Genomic DNA, 20,220 nt, shown 5'->3' with positions numbered 1-20,220 from the left:
ATTCATTGTTAAACCCCTGCCATGCCAAAGAGTAGAGATGGGCAAGATATTTTGCAGTACTATATAGAACAAAACTACCAAGTCATCATCCCATTTTTATTCCAGATGGGTGAGGTGATCCATTTCGTATCCACCATCATTACAGTTTATGAAGCAGCCAACTCAATACACAAGCTGCCATCTGCACTTCATCCATTGATTTTATAATAAGGGACAAAGCTTTAGCTGTCAGTTGTACAGATTATGTGTGTTTTGAGTGATTGTATATTGTAAAAGTAAAAATCCAAAAGTCAACATGTCCTTCTGTTCTTGCATGCACTTTCTTCCTCTTTCCCCTTTGAAGATCAGTTGGCTTCAGTTTGGGGGCCTTTTTTTGCTGTCTTACCATGAAAGAAGCTGTGCTGTTTTTCAGAAAAGGGGCACCCACCGGAAAGGAACAAATGGTTTGCAGGTAAATAGTGTAAAAGGTGGCCTGACATTGCTGGTTTACTTCCATTCTGACCTTCCAAGCTGACCACCATTAGATTTCCAGTGCTAAAGCATCATCCCTGTCTGGAGGCTTTTCAGAACAAATCATGGGAAGGAACAGAGGGAAACAGAATAAAAATCACGAATATGCACCCTCCATTGGTTTCTTCATAGGATGTCGTGACTCACAACATCACTAGTCCAAATTCTTCCATGTGTTTCACTGCTGCTGCAGTACTCCACGTATCCTCAGGCCCCCATTCTCTTTGGCTGAGCTGTGCTGCGACTTCCCAAGACACCAGTGACAGTGAAGGATTTGGAGGCCGAAGACCTGGGTTCTGCTTCTGCTTGGTTTAGTAAACTTAAAAAATGGCAAAATGGGCAAAATAGAAAAAATGTTTACCCTTTCCTGTTTGGGCGATTATGGGGACAGCTCTCCTAAGCATGGCATGTTTGCCAAAGTTGATAGGATTTCTGTCCAAATGATGACTGAGCAAAAACATGAAGGTTTGGTCCCGAGATCATCATTGCAAAGTAAAAACGAGGGGAAGGGGGAAGAGTGAATGAATATGCTTCTTACAACCTTCTTTATGTCCATAACTGCTTGCAGCATTAATTCTGCTGATTAACAGTCAACATAAAAATGTTTTTTCAAGCATCCAAAGTTATTTTGCTGTTGTTCCATTCCAGCAAAAGTTTTATACTATAAAAATCAGAAGGGGTCTCTGCCACTTTTTAAAAGCGTTACCAAAAAGGAACCATGCTTAGAAGTGTTGAAATGCAACAGAAGTGGGATATAGTGAATGCTTGTGCAAGAAACTTCTTCAATGATGCCCGATTGACTTCAGAAATAAATTGAGACCAAACACTTTGATATTGTTCAGATGGTCTACATCTGGTAACTTATATCTTTATTGATTAGCCTATGAAGTTTTTCCCCCCCTAATTTTCTAAAATGTTTTAATGAAGGAAAACCCATTTAGTCTAAGCCTCCCACAAAGAGGGTAGGCTTTGTTTAGTTTCAAACCAGTTTTATCAAGGAGTGACTAGAGAAACTTCCATTCAAAGACAGAGGTGTAAAATGCTTGCTCTGTATTCCATGAGGTCAACTACCTTAACTGTTCAGGTTAACCTACCTGAAGAAAATTAGAGTATAATCACCTGAATAATTTGCAATAAATTGCTGGGATGGTAGTTTCCTAAGATGGAGCTCTTCTCCCGGTGCATCTGGATCTGGAAGAGTGAATTTGACCAAAACCTTGCACTTCCTTGTAGTCACTCTTCTGCAGTGACACCAGGGGTTTTCTTCAACTAGATGCGTGTTAGAAAGGACATCAAATGGAAAAGTGACTGGGATAAATACGCCTTTGTGCTTACATGGGTAGGTGAGTTTTGCCTGTATTGGTGTGTCGTACTGGTAAAACTTTTGTGCAGACAAGCTCTTGCTTTCTCACTGTAATGACAGCTTATAGTTCAAATGTATTAAATGATCCAATATTTGATGTCTGTGAGTCCAGATGCTGTAAGTTTTTCAAAAACAAAGGATGCTTTTAGAGTTAAGGGGGGAAACGAAAAAGGGCTAGAGCCTGAAATCTCCCCATCATCACTGAGGGGGAAAATGTGCCCACAAACCATATTAAAATGGCAACTTATTTTCCTACTAATGCCTCAATCTGCCTCTTATTTGCCCTACTAGTTAGGGGACTCTTGGTTACCTTTATATGAACTTTTGGGTTCTGGCATGAGCGGTCTTTTTGCTACATTCCTGGTCTGTTTTAATACTGTTAGATAAATGACCCCAAATGACCTCGTCCTTCTGGACCTGTTCACTATTATTAGCAAGATTCCATGAGAAATACAGAGGCTGATGCACTAAGCGAGTCTTTCAGTAAACACAAGTTATCGGAAAGTCCTGTTTTAGCAGCAGAGAGTACAACGTGTCTAGGACTGATGCTTGGGTTAGCTGTACTAGTATTTCTAAATTAACAAAGTATTCACTGCGTTAATGCTGTTTTATCGGGCAGCTGCCTCTGAGATGATTATGTGAAAGGAAAAACTTGTAAGCTTTCTTCAGTGCGGGCTCTGTTTTCCAGCCCTGAGATAGTGATAGATTAACTAGTCTTATTCTGAAGTGTGCGTTATGTGTGTGCATGCGAATGAACGACAGTAGGCTCTGACGCGTGAGTAAGGGCGCGTTTAGTAATGAGCGGCAGACTGATGATGGTTGTAACGTAGCGATAAAATATGAGACGTTACAAATTGCATCTGCCTGTGGTGTAAGGTCAAACCACGGGGTCAAATGAGGTTTGAAACCAGGTTCCAAAGGAGCTAGTACCGAACCTACGTTTAACCATACTGTTAGTTCTGTGATAAAGGTCTTTCCCTCTGAATGATACCTTGTCGTTTTGAGTGCACTGACAGCATATGTGCAAGCAGAGCACGTAACTTTCCCTGGTGCCTGGGTTCTTGAAAGGTGAGACAATGCTTAGTGCCCGGGCTGCAGATCAGAAGGCCCCAGGTTTCATTCTCTGTCTTTGTGTGAATTAGTTTGAATACCAAAATCAGTCTAGCTGTGCTGGCTGCTGCCTTCTGATTCTGGTCCTGGTGGGTCAGTGGTGCTAAGAGCCGCTTCTGAGACCTCAGCCGTCACCAGGGGTTTGGTGTCTTCGTTGGTGCTGGACCCTAAGTTCTGTTGGGTAAACTTTTTGGGTTTTTCCCCCTTTCAGGATTCACTGGTTTCCAAAATACAGCTTCAGTCTTCAGTGTAACCAGGAGTTTGGTGCTTAGCTGAACCTAATTAGTAACACGTTCTTCTGCTTACCTTGTCTGCATGCCAAATGGTGTAGTTGTATTCATGACGTATCAACCTGATCAGAGGGTTGGTACAGTGTGTCTGTTAGACTGTGTGTCCTTAATGGAAATGCCTTACAGAATATCATCAAACAATTTAACTTGCCCTGCCCTACCATTTGCTTCCCTATACCCTTTCCTTCAAATTCAGTTTCTTGTCCAGTGCACGTGTTTAAAAGATTTGAAATTTAAATTTAAAATTTAAATTTAAAAAATTATTGTCCCCTTCCAATTGCTTCTCTCGTTCGTTTAGTCTGAAAAAAAGAAATTTCTGCAGTAAGGGTAAGTGGGTTTTGAACACGTAGTCAAAATAATCGTGCCTACATACAATTCATACGCTAATTCATATTTTGTGCACCTGACCTTGTGACAAAAATCAAACTCTGTAACTGCTCATTTTATTGTAGACAAAATATAAAGACCTATGTACAGGATACTACACGAAACGGCTAAAATGTGAGACTGGCTGTAGTTAGACGTCACTTCAATCTCTTTGAAGTCTTGAGCTAAACCAAGGAGAGTGTTTTCAGGTAGATGGGTTTCATCATCCCCCAGTGAAATGACATTATGCATTATTAACATTGAATATCAGATGTGCTTTAGTATACTACTGGGATTTCCAAACAGCCATAAATCCTTAAAACTGCTAAAAAATAAAGCTGCTTATGAGTGTCTCCAGCTTTCTTTGGCCATGTAAGATAATTGATAGAATAGAGAACAGGATATTCTATACATTGTGTGTTTATTTACATATAATACCAAACTGAATGTATATACTGTGCTGTATATACCCAGAACATATATACTGTGTTTATTGGTGTCTATTCAGCATTTTGGTTGATAACAGTATGCTATGGATGTCATAATATGGGTACATTTTTAGGAAAACCGGTAAGAAGTTAAAAAATTCTAGTTAAAACTGCACACTGCAGGAGGGTCAGCTGTGCTGCAAAGGAAAAGCAAATCATGCATGTATTACTTTCATATTTCTCACTTACTTATTAGGGGTTTGGGGTTTTTTGTGAGTTTTATTTAAGACTGCAGTTTAGTGTAAACATCTTCTGTACTGCTGGTGCTATTAGGACATGTTTATTCCTAGAGTATGATGAAATTAAAGGTAACAGTGTGACATGGTGTTTTCAGAAATGGTAGTCAATGGCTGCCTAATTTGTTGTGAAGCCTCTGGCATGAAAAGCTCATTTGCTTAAGTTTCCCTTTCGTCTCTCTGCTTAGTTGCTTTAGTAGAGCTACAAGATGTAATTGTGTGTCAGGCTACTCAACCTCATCCTGGATATAACGCTTTCTGGTTAGAGTCCATCTTTTCCCTGATTTCTCTATTTCCAGTGCAAAAGTGTAAAGCTGCTGTTCTATGAGAAGGAGCAAGATCAATGCTTTCAAATTAAAGAGATGGCAAGATGTGGTATCTTGGTTAGAAAGTGCATATTTTGTCTGGTGAATTACAAAACGTCTGATTTTTATGATTTTGAGGGCGGATCCAACCCAAAGAACATGCTTTCTCATAGGCACCTGAGACCTGATCTGAAACAAGGTCTTTGGATAGACCTGTGTCTATGGAACATAAGAATCTTCAGAGGATTATGTGAGTGGGAAAGGCAGGGTAGTGCGCATGTGGAAGGGGAGGTGGAAGGTGTCTTCATCATCATTACCTTTCTGGTAGATAACAAGATTAAGCAGCTGAAAACAATCTTAATGACGAGGTTGCCTTCAGACTGGTGGTACAGGTGAAAATGTGTAATTGTCAGTCTCCTGGTATCTAGTCTCACATGCGTTCAATAAGAGGTAAATTGTATGCAACCCTGAGGGCTGCCGTTAAAAATCCCACTTACTTTGCAAAGTCAAGGTCTGAACATTAAATCTGTTGTTCCTGTTTTATCTGAATAAACTTGGTTCCTCTTGTGCTTTGCACTGAGGTTTGTGTTTGTTTTATGATGTTACAGACAATTTTTAGCCACATGCCCTGGTAGTGGAAGGCGAGCCTATAGCCCTACAGTGTTAAATGCGGTCGAGTTAAGCTTTGTAATTAGAACTAAAAGGATGTTACCAGTTTTGTTCCTAAAATGAAGCATGATTTTTTTTTAAAATCTATTTTCCTGGTTATAGGTGAAACATCAGTGGAGAACTGAGTGTTCAGGACTCTGGTTATGTTCTAGGCTTTGGGAACGGGGTGTGGTATACGTTCCAACAAGAATAGCATGTAACCATAGGCAAGCTCTTTAGGTGTGGATGTTTGTCCTGTATGTGTCTTGGGGATGCTTTGACTTTGTGCTGTCATATTGCAGCTGTAGGTTATTCTAGGGAGAATTACAAGCCCGTGTTCAAATAACAGTGATGGGGAAATGCAAAAGTGCTACCTGCAGCTTGAGGATAAGGTAGAAGAATGGGGTCACTGTAGCTTTTTGCACTTTCCCTCAGCAACAGCCATTTTTCTGGAAAGTGTGTGTCAGCAGGAGAAAGAAGGGGGTCTCATGAAACTTTATCTTGCTTTTACAGAGGATGCCAGGCGTTTGACACTTAGCAAATCTGGAATCATTCAGGTTCTATAGTGGGGGGCAGGAGGCCATCCCGGCCAATATTATTGTAGGCTTGGATGTTTCAAAAAATGGGGGGGAGGGGAAATTGCCAAAACGAATCAAAATGCCCTGGGGCATGGAGTGCCCAAAGCAAGTTTAATTTTAAATGGCTTCTTTCATTCAGCTCCCTCGTTCTTGAGCACTTAATTTGCTTTTGCTGATATTCTGTTTCTTTTTCCTATCTTTTTGGGAACTATATTCAGTTTTCACAAGCATGATTTAGTGTTTTCCACTGTCATGAAGGAGAGACTGGTTTACGAATTGGACCACCCAAGTGTGGACTACTATGTCAAATAGGATGGTGCGGGAGGTCTGGGCTTGCTGCTTTTATTTATTTATTTATAGCTTTGGAGGTGAGTATAGTTCCCAGGAGATTGCCGAAGCTCTGTGGAATGGGGAGTTTATTTCAATTCACCTCCAGCTAATGGATGCAAGCCCAAGAGCTTCAGTTGCTTTTGATCCAACTGTGACTCCAGTTGTTTTTCTTTCAGTCTAGGAATTTTTTTTAAAGCAGCTCTATGACAATGGTACCTCTGTTCCATTCTAACGGGACAGGCCAATAATTCCATTCTTCAGATGCACAAAAAAGGCTTTTCAAGAAAAATAGTTATCCAAGTAGAAGTCAGAGTGGATCTCTTGGTAGGTGTGCAGAAGCCCCAGCTGCCAGTGGTATTGTAATCTTCTGAATACTGACGTCCTTTGGAGTGCACGTGTCTCCCCGTGCTTCTGTTCAGGATCTTTGACCTTTATTGAGCTTGATCCTAGCACTCTAGACAACGAGATGGAAGCTGGAGTGTCTTTTGTCTGCTGCTTTTTGTTCCGTCCTCAAACTTCTTATGAATATTTTGGGGGTTTGTTTTTTCTAAACTTCAGGTGCTCAAAAAAACCCTAGAGGGGAGCAGTGAATGAGATACTGTATATACTAGTGACTGGTAGGATGGATTTACATCCACCCAACTTAAACTCTATTCATTGCGCAAAGGCTGTCATAACCTTCGTCAGAAAACATCCATGACAAGCGGTCAAGCTGGTTAGTTACTAAACTGCACTTGAAAATTGTGCTGTAAGGCTCAGAATAACACATCTGGTAGCAATCAAATTCCACCAAGACTCATGTAAGATCAGAAGAGAAGCTCAACCAAATCATTACATTCTCCCACATACCACTTCCAAGGCGAACCAGCAGTTTGTACACTAGTTCTCTGCTGGAAGAAAAGGGTCTTATTCCTGTTTGTGCTACTACAGTGTCTAGAGAAAAGGCAAATTATTTGTAAAAATGCTACAATGAACAATGACTCCAACCGTAGCTACAACAGCCACCTGGGGAGCAATCACGTACCGAAATACAGGCATTTGGTATGCTTTCTAAACTATAAGGTATTTGCACAGAGCTGGCAGAGATGATGCAGGTCCTATGGTAGACCTTTCTCCTTCTGTAGCAATAGCTGCAAACCAGGTAGGTCAAGCTGCGATGTCTAGAATTTCATGAGACCACATGAGTTTTGTCACCTAAAGTACTCCCCTGATAACATCTAGAGTTAAAAGGAAAAAAGACAGCTGAAAATGGAGGAGCAGTCTTCTAGGGACAGAGCTCTTACTAGTCTGATGAGTGAGATGTTTCCCTCGTTGAATAACTTGAGGGCAGTACTGAAAGCATTGCCTCAATGCTGGCAGGTATTGGTCCTCAAGAGGACACAGAATTAAGTATTTTACCTATCACTTCCCGAGTGAGGAACGGCCACTCATCCTTTATTTCTCTTCTCTCTGCTCCTTGTATACTAGTCTCTTTCTGAAGGCAGTAGGTTTAACGTGGGATGTTTGAGAAGCCCATCAAGGTCATGCCAGAGCTGATCTGGAACCATCACTGTTCTCCACCTGGTAAGAAGTTGTAGCCAGTTGTACTCAACTACCTTCTTTCTTCCATGCTCTGGAGGAGTCTGATTCTTTTCCCTCTGCTTTTTAAAGATGTTGCTCTCAAAAAGGGCTATTTTGCTTCATTTCAGAGAGAGATTCCATAGGAGGAGATTAAGTATATATGTGTTTGTATATAAATTTATACATGTATATATGTATGTATATGTGTATATATGACAGAAGATACATTTATAAAGGGAAAACTTTGTGTCTTCTATCCTCAGGACTGTTTTTTAACTCTCAGCTTTCAGAATTGCATACACTTTTACAACGACAGCTGAGACTTACCAGAAAGCAAAATTATTACAAAATATTTGTCTATCTGCATCTACATAGCAGGTAGGTAGCAGCATATTACAGTATGAAACTAAACAAGCCTCACCTCTGTTGAATTTGTGTTCTCAGCCTCTTTGTGTCTCAGGTGGTGTCTAAATTGAGAAGACAGCATTTCTCAAACTTGCTACAGTTTCTTCTTTGTTTATTCACCAGACGTCCTTTCAAAAAGAAACCAGTATGTGGGGAGGAGGAAGGGGAGGGGAAATAATGCATACTTGGACCTTTACTCTCCAAGAATCAGTAAGACTTGTGAATTTGCCCAGACCTGAGCAATAGGAACCACCCTGCTCAACCCATGGTTTAGAAACATCCTCAAGAATCTACAGTAAGCTAACGCTTGTCCTGTTGTGTGAGGGAATTGCACATTTTTTTTTTTTCCCCTCAAAATGGCAACAACAACAAAAAATTCAGCTGAGAATCATTTATTCCTATTACAGCCATTCTCTAAAGTAATACTATCAGATATTCTGGTCTTTTCAAATTTACTAGTCCATCTGCTTACCAGACTTCAGGATTTGTAAGCAGTAGAGCTCGGACTTAGTTTGGTCGTTCTTTTCCAAAGTGTCTCATTAATAAACTAGTATAAGAACAATCTGATGGTCCTTGTGGCACCAAATAATGCTGCTGAATGTGGCCCCTCAACACTGCTGATGTCTAAAATGATGTTGGCTTTTGTGACCATTATGTCATCCAGGACGTTATGGGGTACCCATTGGAAAGCTCGTTTACTGCTGAAAATGCTTTGGTCTTTTGTTTAGCTCGGCTGAAGTACGCGTACTCAGCAAGTTCTGGTATGCAGCTGCTGATACTGTGTCTACTGTCACTGGACACTCTCCAAACATTTCAGGAACTTAATGTTCTTGGTGACTTGTGAAACTCCCTCCGTCAGACTTGGACACTGTTCTTGGTGTCCTGTGAAGAGCTGATATGCTGAGCAGCTCTGTGGAGTTAGGCAATCTGTGCTGCTACATCAGACAATACATCTAGAATATTTCACCTCCCATCTGCATTTAACTATGCAGGGCTACCCTCATGCTGAGGGGCCTGTGACTTGCAGTGGGATCTGTGCTGACTTCTCGTTGAAGGAGGGATAAGTTACCTTGTAGTAAATTGTGATGGTTTGAGATGTTTCTGTTGTGGAACCTATAATCTGCCTCTGCTCTTGGACTTTTAGGTACCATGAAGTTCAACAAAAGGACTTCTGGAAGAGTCATGTTGCACCCTTGATGCCTCTCTCGTGGAAGGAGGAAACAGAGTGGGACATACGTTTGCCAAATGATGGACCAAAGCTTTCAACAGATTCTGAGATTCCCCTATGAGAAGGACAAACATTAATGGTGCGATCTATGCCAACTGGTCACTCAATATTATTACTGGTAAGCTAAGCGGCCTTTCTTTACTCTGCAAACACTTTGGGCATCATGCGTATTTTGATTTCAGAGTATTGGAGTTCAGAGACAATAGTGTCTTGTATGGGGTCCGTAGGATTTACTGACACTGTTGCAACTGGCTTGCAAATCTGCTGTTATCTTATTTCTCAGATATTTCTGGGATCACTGTCTTAGCTAGTGCCTGTGCTTAATGCTGAGTTAGAATTAGTAACACCTGAATACACAGAAGGCAGGAAAACGATGAAATGGAAGAAAATGTCGAGGGCCCAATCCTTCTTAGTCTAGGATGTAAGCCAGTTTCAATGGGGGTCTTGTTTGGTGAGTGAGGTGCTTGCAGGATCAAGTCCTAAGCTGTCCAAGAGCATGTGCAAAGCTTTGAGGAGGCGCTGTTTTAAGCCGTTTGGTTCCAAAGTAGCAACGTGTTGTGTGATTGTATTCCAGCCACTGATGCAAGGGTGTATTACAAGGGAAAAAACTGCCAACAGCACTCAGGGCGAGTACCTAGGTCTACAGCGTGTGAGGCAGAACAAACATCCCATTTCTCCAAGCAAAACATGTCAATCAATTTAAACCTTTTTTTTATAAACTATCCTTTTTCTTCAAATAATCTGCTACGCAAGGAGCTCAGAGCAGCAATATGAGCTGGAGGCATTATGGTTATACGGTGCACAAGCCATACCATAAAGCAATGTGTTCATTGCAGCTTGGGGAGCAACAGAGGGGGTAAATGGGAAAGCTCTGCGAAGACTTTGGAAGCCGTGCGACTGGCTGGCGGTCCTGCCACAGCACTGGTATCACCTGGTAGATGCTCTGGGCTGTGTGGTGCGATCGCCACCCCCTGCAGCTCCCCTTTGCTGACCTCAAGCTGCAGACCGAGGAGGTGCCCGCTGGCCATAACTCAGCCTCGACAGCACACTCCAGGTTTCAAATACTGGAGTTTGACCCAGATCAACATTACTTGTTTCAACTGTCTCTGTCTCCAGGGGTCCAAATACATAAACCCTTTAAGGGCTGATTTGTTGAGGTCCTAAGAGCTCTAGCCTAATTCTCCTCGGATCTTTTGGGAACTGTAGAGTAACTGGAAATTTTGGAGAAGAGCTGCTTTTCTCATGACAAACTGCTGTTCAGAAAGATTAGTTTTATCGGTGTTGTTAACTCCGTTTCCATGCATCTGAAAGGACAGCAGACAGATTCGTTTTGCATGTTAGTGAGTTCATCTCATCCTGTCAAGCTCAGGAATCACAAGTGCTCATGTCTTATTGGGATCAAGCCCTTGCTTTCTGACTTGTATTGAGGGGAAAAACAGAGATTCTCTTTAGACAAGTGAGGATTATAGTTGTTCACTATCCTGAGCTTGTTTTGAGTGGTCTCTCCGTTGACTTTAGCTCTGGATCAGACCCTCTTGGAGCCTGCATGAGATCACAGAATCATAGAATGGCTTGGGTTGGAAGGGACCTTAAAGATCATCTAGTTCCAACTCCCCTGCCATGGGCAGGGACACCTCCCGCTAGACCAGGTTACTCAAAGCCCCATCCAGCCTGGCCTTGAACACTTCCAGGGATGGGGCATCCACAGCTTCTCTGGGCAACCTGTTCCAGTGCCTCACCATCCTCACTGTAAAGAATTTCTTCCTAATATCCAATCTAAATCTACCCTCTTCCAGTTTGAAGCCATTACCTGCGCCAGGTGCATCTGCTATTTATGTAGGTGCTGGTAAGACTCTTTGGAGAGAAGTGAATTTCACCTTGGGTGAAACTCCATGATATGCGTGTTCTCTGGCAATAAAACCTCCAGTTAATCAGTCTTTTCCTCACCGTGTGGTTACAACGGGTGGATGTCTGGCAGCAGGCTGTGTTTTACACGCCCCTGAAGTTCAGCCCTGACCCTGTAAATTAATGGGAGCTACAGCACTTGGGATCAAGTTGTTATTGTCTAGCTGGACACATTGATTCGTTTTTCTTGGACTCTTAATCAACTGCAATGTTTGATGTGTAGATGACTTAAGTTTGCTTTAAAAAACTAGATGTTTTGAATTACCTATTATCTTGTACGAAGTGAAACTATTTGCCCAACCCCATGGTTGCCTTAGAGACCTGTTGCAAACAACAGATATAAGCATGAGCTTAATATGAGGAATGTCCAAAGGACAAATATGTGAGTGGTGAAAACAGAAAAATGCAACAACATCATTGCAACATCTGTTGAAGAGTAGGAGACTCTTTGCAATATTTCAATTTCATTGTATACTGGTTACAGGCCTCTGGAACCTTAGGCCAGCACCTGGCATTTGTATTTCTTCCTGAAGGCCATTAAGTGTTTCAGTTGACATTTAATCCATCTCTTTCCCTCTGAGGCCCCAGATTGCCTTTTTTGAAGGCAGGAAAAATCTGCTTGTTTCCAACAACATGGGAGAAGGTTCATTCTTAGCATTTGGGAAACAGAAGCCCAAACCCTGGAGTTCTGTCTTGAATTTTATCTGGGCTCACAGGCTCTGTAGAATTTGCCTGATGTAAAGGCTTCTGCATTTGTCTTAGTTTTAGTATTCAGATGTGAAAATTAAAGGTCACAGTTGTTGTTATGCTTTCACTGATAAAACAGTTCAGAGTGGCTATCTAGTATATTCTAGATGTTTATTAAAACATAGATAGTTCTTGTTATATAGGATTATAAGCCAGTCATTAAAACATCTGTGAATCATCTGATACTATGCATTGTGAATAGAATATTAATGCATACAACAATGTGTGGTCCACTTAGGTCCCAGTCCTTCGATAAACTTTGCCCAGCTGGAGCTTTTATGTTCATGCATTACCCTACTCGTACCTCTCAATTGCTTCTAGAGAGAAGTCCCAACAGAAGCTGGGATCTGCTGGCCTGAATCTATTTAAGTGGAGCCTTAGGTGTCTCATTCCTTTCTTCTGCATACGCCTCGATGCAGTTGAAAAGAACGGGTAGCCAGCAAGGTCTAAGTTTTCTCAAACGCTAAAATAAGAAATAAATAACGAGCTTCAATTTGTATGGAAGAAGATTATCTAGTAGCAACTAGGCAACAGAAATGATTGTAAACTTGAATTTAACTCTTAGATGGTTTTTTTTTTTTTTAAAAAAGGATTACTAGAGTACCAAAAAGGTGGTGGTGGTGGTTTCAGAGCTCTAGCACAGACACTACCTAACCTTTTGCTTTTTTGACTATGTATACATAGTCTATCTTTCTGCTGGCTTCCATGTTTAAAGCAGTTGTACCAGCTGTTTTTCTCCAGCTAATGAGATCCTTAAAGTTTTCAATCAAATTTAATTCCGCAGGCTTTGAGGAGGAAGAGGAACCCTATCTTCAGGCAGATCTGGAGGGTATTTTTGAAGCCCACCTAAAACCCTGTTGGGTCTAGCAACATAAGGGCTGCAGGGACACCATCAGTAAGTACAGGAGTAGCAGAATGCTCCTTCCAAGCACAGCTAAGGATAATTTAGGATTAAAAAAAAAAGCATATCACAGAGGGAAGGGTTTGGGCAAAACCTGTATAAGTGGCTTATCTAGCTGGAATTACTGTTACCCAGGAAAGGCACACAGTTGAAGCTGCAGAATTTCAGGATCATCACCTGATTGCAGTAAATCAGCTGCTTACATGCCACCCTGCCCCCGCTTGTGTCTCCACTGAATTTACCCATGAACAAACTGCTTGGTTCCCACCTGGCAGGCAGGGGATAGGAAAATCCTCCTCTTGGGCTAATCATGTGTCGTGGATGCTCTGTAGATGGCTGTGCAATTGGGAGCAGGGCAAGCCGTTAGTGTTAGCACTAAATGTTGCTGGTCCTCTGCTCGCCCAAAAGTCTCTAGTTTCTCTGAGTATTAGGATTAGGAGGGAGTGACTCTAATGTTATAGAAATGGGGGGTCAAGGATTTGGCGGCCAAATTTTATGTTTGTCTGACTTGTTTTCCTCTCTTTCATTCCGTTATAAGTGTAAGGTATGTTTCATTAATGTCATGACAAAAAGTTTCTGGGCTTCAGTGGGGGAGGAAGTCACTAGTTTGACATGTATCTCAAGACAACTAATTGATACCTCTGGAATAATTTCACAGATGCTGATGGATTTTCTGGTTTATGAGCTTAAAGGCTTTCCAGAAGTAATTCACGTGATAAATAATTGGTGCCAAACAACAGAAGCACAAATAGGATTTTCGTTCCAAATGATTTTATTTTTCTGATTTTTTTTTTTTTGTGTGTGTGTTAGGGGGAGTGATCTGGTTATTGTTATGTGACATGCTAAACCTTCAAAATGAAATAAAGGTTTGTTGTGTTGTCAAGGCATCCAGTCAGTAGCTAGGAAATGAGACCAAACAAAATCAAGTTCTAAAGAGAGAGGAAGTGATTTTTGGGGTTTTTTTTGTTGTTGGTTGTTTTTTTTTTTTTTTTTTTTTTGCTGCAGAGGCCTATATATCCTTAAGGATCTGTCCTGTCCAAAGCATAATTTTTTTTTTATTGCATCAGTGTTGCTGCAAAATTCTGAACTCCTACTGGCACACAAACTATTTGCGTTTTCAAAAGAAATTTTGTCTCCCCTCTGCAAATAATGGCTTTGCCCTTGCAGATAAGAACAGAGGAACTTTCTGAGAGATCTGACTTTGCCTAGCTCTCATCTGCTTGGTTTCAATATGGATTTTACACAGGATGGATGTCCTTCTTGTATAATCACCATCAGGGCTTGGCATTGCCACAATACAGAGAAAACATTTTAAAAAGCTTCTTAGGGCATATAGGGTCTAAGATAAGTAGAATTCTGTGGGGTTACTTCACTGCAAGTGGAATTTCAGCACAAATATTGCTGTGTGTGAAATACCACCAGCATTCTGATCGTGTGGTTATATAGCTCTCGTATAAGGTTTTAAATGTAGCTTTGTTCAGAATTGCTCAGTGGGATCACTGACAATTGTTTTTTTTAACTGCTCCAACATTAATGCTCCTGATCAATGCTTCCTCACTAAAGCATCTTTGAGGCAAGCTGCCCGGAGACATCACATCTGAACATCACGTAGACCTACAGTGTTATGTTTCGTGTGTAGGACTTGTGCATCTGTAGCCTGTTCTTTCACTAAAGCAATGGCACCTTACTATTTCTTCCCAGTCTCGCGCCAGAGCACCCTCAATTAGTATGTCAATTTGTAGTACACGATGCATGAGGTCTGGGAATGGCAGGTAAGATGGAGCGTGCTGCAGCAGTAGGATAGTCTGGGCTTCCTTTGTGGTATAATTCCATAGTAGAAGACTTCTATCCATCATGCGACTTGCTGGCAAAGAAACGGGCTCCAGTTTCACGTGGCTTAATGCGTGGAGCTCCTTTTCTTGCATCAAAAGGAACTCCCAAGTCCTGAACGTGATGAGCCTGCATGGTGTCTGAGGCACAGGTAAGGTTCAAAACAGTGGATCACTGGTTTTATGAATACCATCCCATTCAACCCTTCCCTGATAGCGAGTTAGAACTCAGTGAATTATTGTACAGAAGCAGAACTGTCATTTTGAGAATCAAAGAAATTTAGCCAAACGCATAACTGCTGCACTGGAAAAAAAACAAACAACAACAGACAGATGTCTGGTCTCTTCTGTTTCCTGCTGCTTCCCAGATGCAATGTATTCCTATAGGATATTCCTCTTGAAAATCTTTGGCATCTGCACACCTTCATTTTTTGCATAAGCAGTAAGCATGTTACATAATTACTTAAATAAAAAACAAAACAAAAACAAACCCAAAAAACTACTTTACTATAAATTATGTGAGACAAAATTTTGTATGCACGTGTGCCTTTTTTCTTGAGAGAGAGAGAAAATAAGGCCACCTGGTAAGCAGGCTTTTAAAAACATACTGAATTCAAGCATCTATGAATGTGTGTGGTCGTAGATAATACCCTTTAAATATTACAAAGGTCTTTGTATATATTTAAATAAGAAACAAAGTGACATTCAAGTTAGGAAAACTCCATAAATCCTACCATGGTGTTAATCTGTATACCACACTATGTTTTGTGATTATACACTTGAAACCATAAGCGAAATTATTCAGTGACAAGAAAAGAAATTGAAAGGTAGCACCACGCTGTTATGAATTCTTAAATTTGTCCATCCAACAATGATGATTTTTTGGTTTTAAATTGACTCACTCATTGAATTGCAGGATGTTCATAGATAAAAACCCACCGACCCACCACGAATCTCCAACCCATCTATTTCCTGAAGGGCAGCTGACGACACATGTCTAGCACAGAGAATCCCGGAATGAGAGGTGGGAACACACGCAACGCAACATGGCTGATACATGAGGCATAAGGTACCATAAGGTGTCATGCTCAAAACCATGGACTGAGGTTGTAGAACTAATTAGACTGGAGGAGAGATGGCTCTGTCTATGAGGCGGTACTTGTGAATGCAGGAGTTGTAGGTTGGCAGCCCCCAGGAAGCCCAATAATGGCTGGTTTTTCTGAAAGACTGCCCTGCCTCTGCATTCCTCAAAGAGACTTAAGGCCATCGCTCTTTCTGGCTCCCTGATGGATATATGTTTTCTATAAGCGTGTCTGTCTTTTCTGCAACCCCATGAATGCAGAATGTCTGAATGAATTGCAGTGAGCACTCATATACGGTACAAATTCCTAAATGGGACACCAGCTGATAAAAGAGAGGCAGAAGTATGAATGGATCAAATAGTTAAATACTGCATTAAGAAAAAAAATACAGAAGTTGATTCAGCCACAGGGAAGAAGGGAGCAATGAACTATGGATTTTTCACAGTTGTTTAGTTTGCCGTTCACAGAAAATTGCTCGGTTACCCAAGCAAATGCCACATCAGATGAATTATCTGTGATCTATGTGACATCTCCTTCAGTCAAGCACACGTGCACGTCCTGGTCACATGGGCTAGTTCTCACTCAGATGTGTTTATTGTTGGACTAGCTACAAGAAGCACAGAACTGATGCTTACCATCATGTGAGTTTAAAGCTGTACAACTGCCCCTTCCCCTCCCTCCAAACTTTTTTATGTATGAGGAGAATTACTCAGTCACTACATCCCATCTTCTTTCTCCTACTCCTGTCTATTTCTTTGCCTCTCTTTTCTCTAGTATCCATTCTCCCATAATTTTAGTTTGGCGAACAGATTATAAAATCCTTAGAGTGCTCAGATGCATCTATTAATACACAGTGACCTTTTCATTCATCCCTTGATCTCCCAAGTCACTCTGGCCTCTTGACGCCTTGCTTCGTAACGTGCTTTATTGCCCGTCAGGCATGGGGGATGGTATTATTCCTGCCCTTACAAAGATAATACTCTCCACTCCCAAATTTATTTAAGTCTATTTCTGCCTTCAGACATTGTATAGGATATATCTTGCCTATGAATGTTTCCTTCCAGTTTTTTGGTTTGCTGTTTTTTTGGTTGTGTTTTTTTTTTTTTTTGGTTGACTTTTCAAAAGCTTCTAGTTTATTTAGAGTGACTCATATTCCCCCAAGGTGGTGCTGGAGCTGTTGGGATCTCAGCTTGTTCCTGAGTGAAGTGTTACAGTGCACTTGCTATTGCTGGCTTCTCTTCCACCCTCCTCCTCCTCTCCTTACGGGGGTGGTGGTGGCACGTTTTCCCTCCCAACCTTGAGCCTCTGCAGGTACGAATATAAGCCTTTCCACAGGTGTCCATTCTTTTCCCAGGTGAGTAACCCCACTTCTCCAGGGACACTGCTTCTGCCCCTCCTCCCAGACTTTCAGATTACTGAAAGCCCAGCACTTTGAGATCTGTGTATGCAAATGAGCGTCCTGCAGTGAGCTCACATCCAGTGCTCAAAACTCAGGTATGAGTATGTATATGGTGGATGGTCCATTGGCTACTGGGAGTTTCTCGTTCGGTCGTAGGTAAAAGTCTGCAGCACAAGGGACACTGTGAAAAGGGTAGTGGAGGACTGCTGATGAGCTCTCATCATCCAGGCTGCATCCTGTGCAAAGAGGGTGGTAAGGCTTTGATTTCAGGCTTTATTCTGTACCTGCAACAATTAAAGCTTGAGTTCAAAGTGGAAAATAGTGATGTGAATTGGGGAGGGCACGCAGAAGAAAAATGTGTGGGAACATGGGATTACAGCGTTTGACTTTTCCTTGATGCACTTTAGTAAATGTTACCCGGACTGATTTATGGTTGTGGGATCACCAGAGTGAAAGTGGGATTTGATACTGTGGTCTTTGTGTCACCAAGACGCAACTTTCACCTGCCCCTTTTTTTTTCCCGTTGTAACAAAGGATCATGTTAAGTGAGCGCAATCTGAAACTGAGGAAGCAGAAGTTGTTCCTGACTTTCTTGCATCTTAAAGCAGACTGCAGTGGCTGTCCTGAAAAGAAGTACCAGCTGATTAAGCTGTGTTTAAAACAACGAAGTAGAGACAATATATTCCATCTCACAATTCAGTGTATCAACAGGAAAAGTAAGTAAAATATGTGCAGAGCTGTTATTTACTTTCCCATACTCACTTGGCATTTAAGGCGAAAATGCTAATAGAACTATGGACGTGGGGCGGGGTTTTTCCAGACAGTGATTTGACAGTATATTTTTTGATAGGTGTCTTAACTAGGTTTTGCCTGTAAAACTGTGTCTCAGATTTATTCCTCCAGACGTGAACTGCCAGCTCTGACGCATGTGAGCTGGAGCTACCTGACTCACTTCAAACCTAGATGGTCCTAAATCAATAGACATCTTACATCAGCAGTAGTCGTTAAGCGCTGCTAAGGGGCTATTTAAACTGCCAACTCATAAATCAAGTTATTTTTGGTACAGCTCCCTGGATGGTGTAGTTCCTAATTAAGTGAATTCAAGCAAATCCTTTATATTCTTCAGCTGAGAGAGTGGTGGTGACGCGCAGATTAGACATAGCAAGTCCAGGTTAGCAGTGGGCAGATGGTAAAACATGAATGCAGAATGAGAAATGGATAGAAGCCAGTATCACAGCGATAGATGAGGCTGTGCACTTCTGGGTAAAAAAAAAAATATACTTCTGCTCTTTCTGAATCAGTGTAAATACTCACCCTAAGATTCTAAATCAACGCATGAGGCAGGAGCAGTGATAATGCCAAACTGCCAGATGTCTCTGTAAAAAGGTGTAAAAGCAGACTGTCTTTGAGGGACCTCCTGCCACTTGTCTTGCTGGGATTAGACTGTACCAGCAATGGTGCTGACAAACCGCACCGAGAGTTTTGCGCCGCTGTGCAGCAGGACCTGGGTAACCTTCAGTCACCAATAAGCAATGGTGTGATCATGTAATAAGCAAGAATAACAAAATCTGGGCAGCCCAAGGATCAAAGACATGGCCACAAAATTGGAGCAGGAAGCAGAACGTAAGTCAACTGAGACAGCACAGGCTAAGTCACAAAGACCCTGATAAACCCTAATTTGTTATGAATCCCTTCATCTTTTTTTCCCTTTCTTTTATTTTTCCATTTCTTTTATTTCCCTCTCCTGGGCCGCCTAAGAGCAAAGAGGAGTGCTGTTCTTTCTTAGGTAAACTTTGGAAGCTATTCTAACCCGGTCCTGTTTACTGACGTTTAGTCACTATACCAATCTGCTGAAAATGAACCTATGCAATACCTTCCGCTCCCCCTTGCCTTCTCTTCCCCATCAATTTGAATGGGCACGGCGTGATTCACAGGCAGAGGCACTCCTGGGTGCTAACCATGTGTCTGGTCCTTTTCTTGGGCTGTGGATTCCAGAATCTGAAAACTACAGGTTCTGGAGCAAGAGCAATGCCGTTCCCATCTTTTCACCACAGAAAAATACCTGACTACGGGAGCTGACCGGATAAATCCTTAGGAGAAGACGCGTCTGGACAGCGAGACAGTAGGATTAGCAAAATGAATTTTTCAACTGTAGCCTGGAAAGCCCTAGAGATCCCAACAACCCTTTGGAAAACAACAAATGGACCTGAATACTCTGCCTCTGCCTGACCTCATCCCTCCTGAGCCCAGAGTCTTTGTTCGGCATCCTTGTGCCTGGCAGCTGGCCTGTCATGTGGGCTCTGCTGGTGGTCTGGGCTGGTGCTCTGGAAAGCAGTTCTTTTCTTGCAAATAAGCTTTGCCTCACCTCTGCCAATGTCTCACCTCTCCCTGACCCAGCCTTACCCAATTTCTCAGTAGAAAGTTATTCAAATCAACAGCAGTATTTTAATTGCCTGTAGGTCTAGCAAAGGAGGCTTGTTAAGTCTTGGCTTGGGTGATCCTCATATGGTTATCTTTCTTCCAAGCATGTGAAATGCACAACCATGATGTCGGAATTGACAGATGTTGTCAAACATCAATTGGTTTTCAACTGAAACTGGGTATGTCTGTTCACTGTGGCAGTTAAAATGCAGAGTGAAAGTTATAATTTCGGTGCCGTTCATAGAGCAACAGGCAATTACAATTTGCCACAGATAAAACCCTTGCCTGGCATGAGATAGTTATCACACGAGACTGTAAATGTGCCTAAGCTATGTAGGTGAATAAGAGCTGCTGTTTTAGCAGCCTCTGAACGCTCCAGACACTTCTGAAAACAGGGTTTAGCTTCCCATGTCACTCTTGTGCTCTGAAAGTCTTATGTGGTCCTGAAAAGAGCTTTTGGAAAAGGAGGAAAAGGCCCTAAGTCACACCTGGACATCGCACAAACTACCTGAAGATGCC

General features: G+C 41.8%; 1 long non-coding RNA gene across 1 annotated transcript; it reads left to right on the top strand.

Annotated features, from left to right (window-relative positions):
- The first annotated feature begins 9,162 nt into the window (after positions 1-9,162).
- On the top strand, positions 9,163-16,391 carry LOC128918923 (uncharacterized). Its single transcript, XR_008469775.1, has 3 exons — positions 9,163-9,535; positions 12,854-12,964; positions 15,716-16,391. It is a non-coding gene; the product is annotated as an uncharacterized LOC128918923 (long non-coding RNA).
- Positions 16,392-20,220: the final 3,829 nt, after the last annotated feature.

The sequence above is a fragment of the Rissa tridactyla genome, chromosome 1 (genome assembly GCF_028500815.1).
Source record: "Rissa tridactyla isolate bRisTri1 chromosome 1, bRisTri1.patW.cur.20221130, whole genome shotgun sequence".
Classification (NCBI taxonomy): Eukaryota; Metazoa; Chordata; class Aves; order Charadriiformes; family Laridae; genus Rissa; species Rissa tridactyla.
The sequence above is the reverse complement of the archived record's forward strand: the minus strand, read 5'-3'. Positions and strand labels throughout refer to the sequence as shown.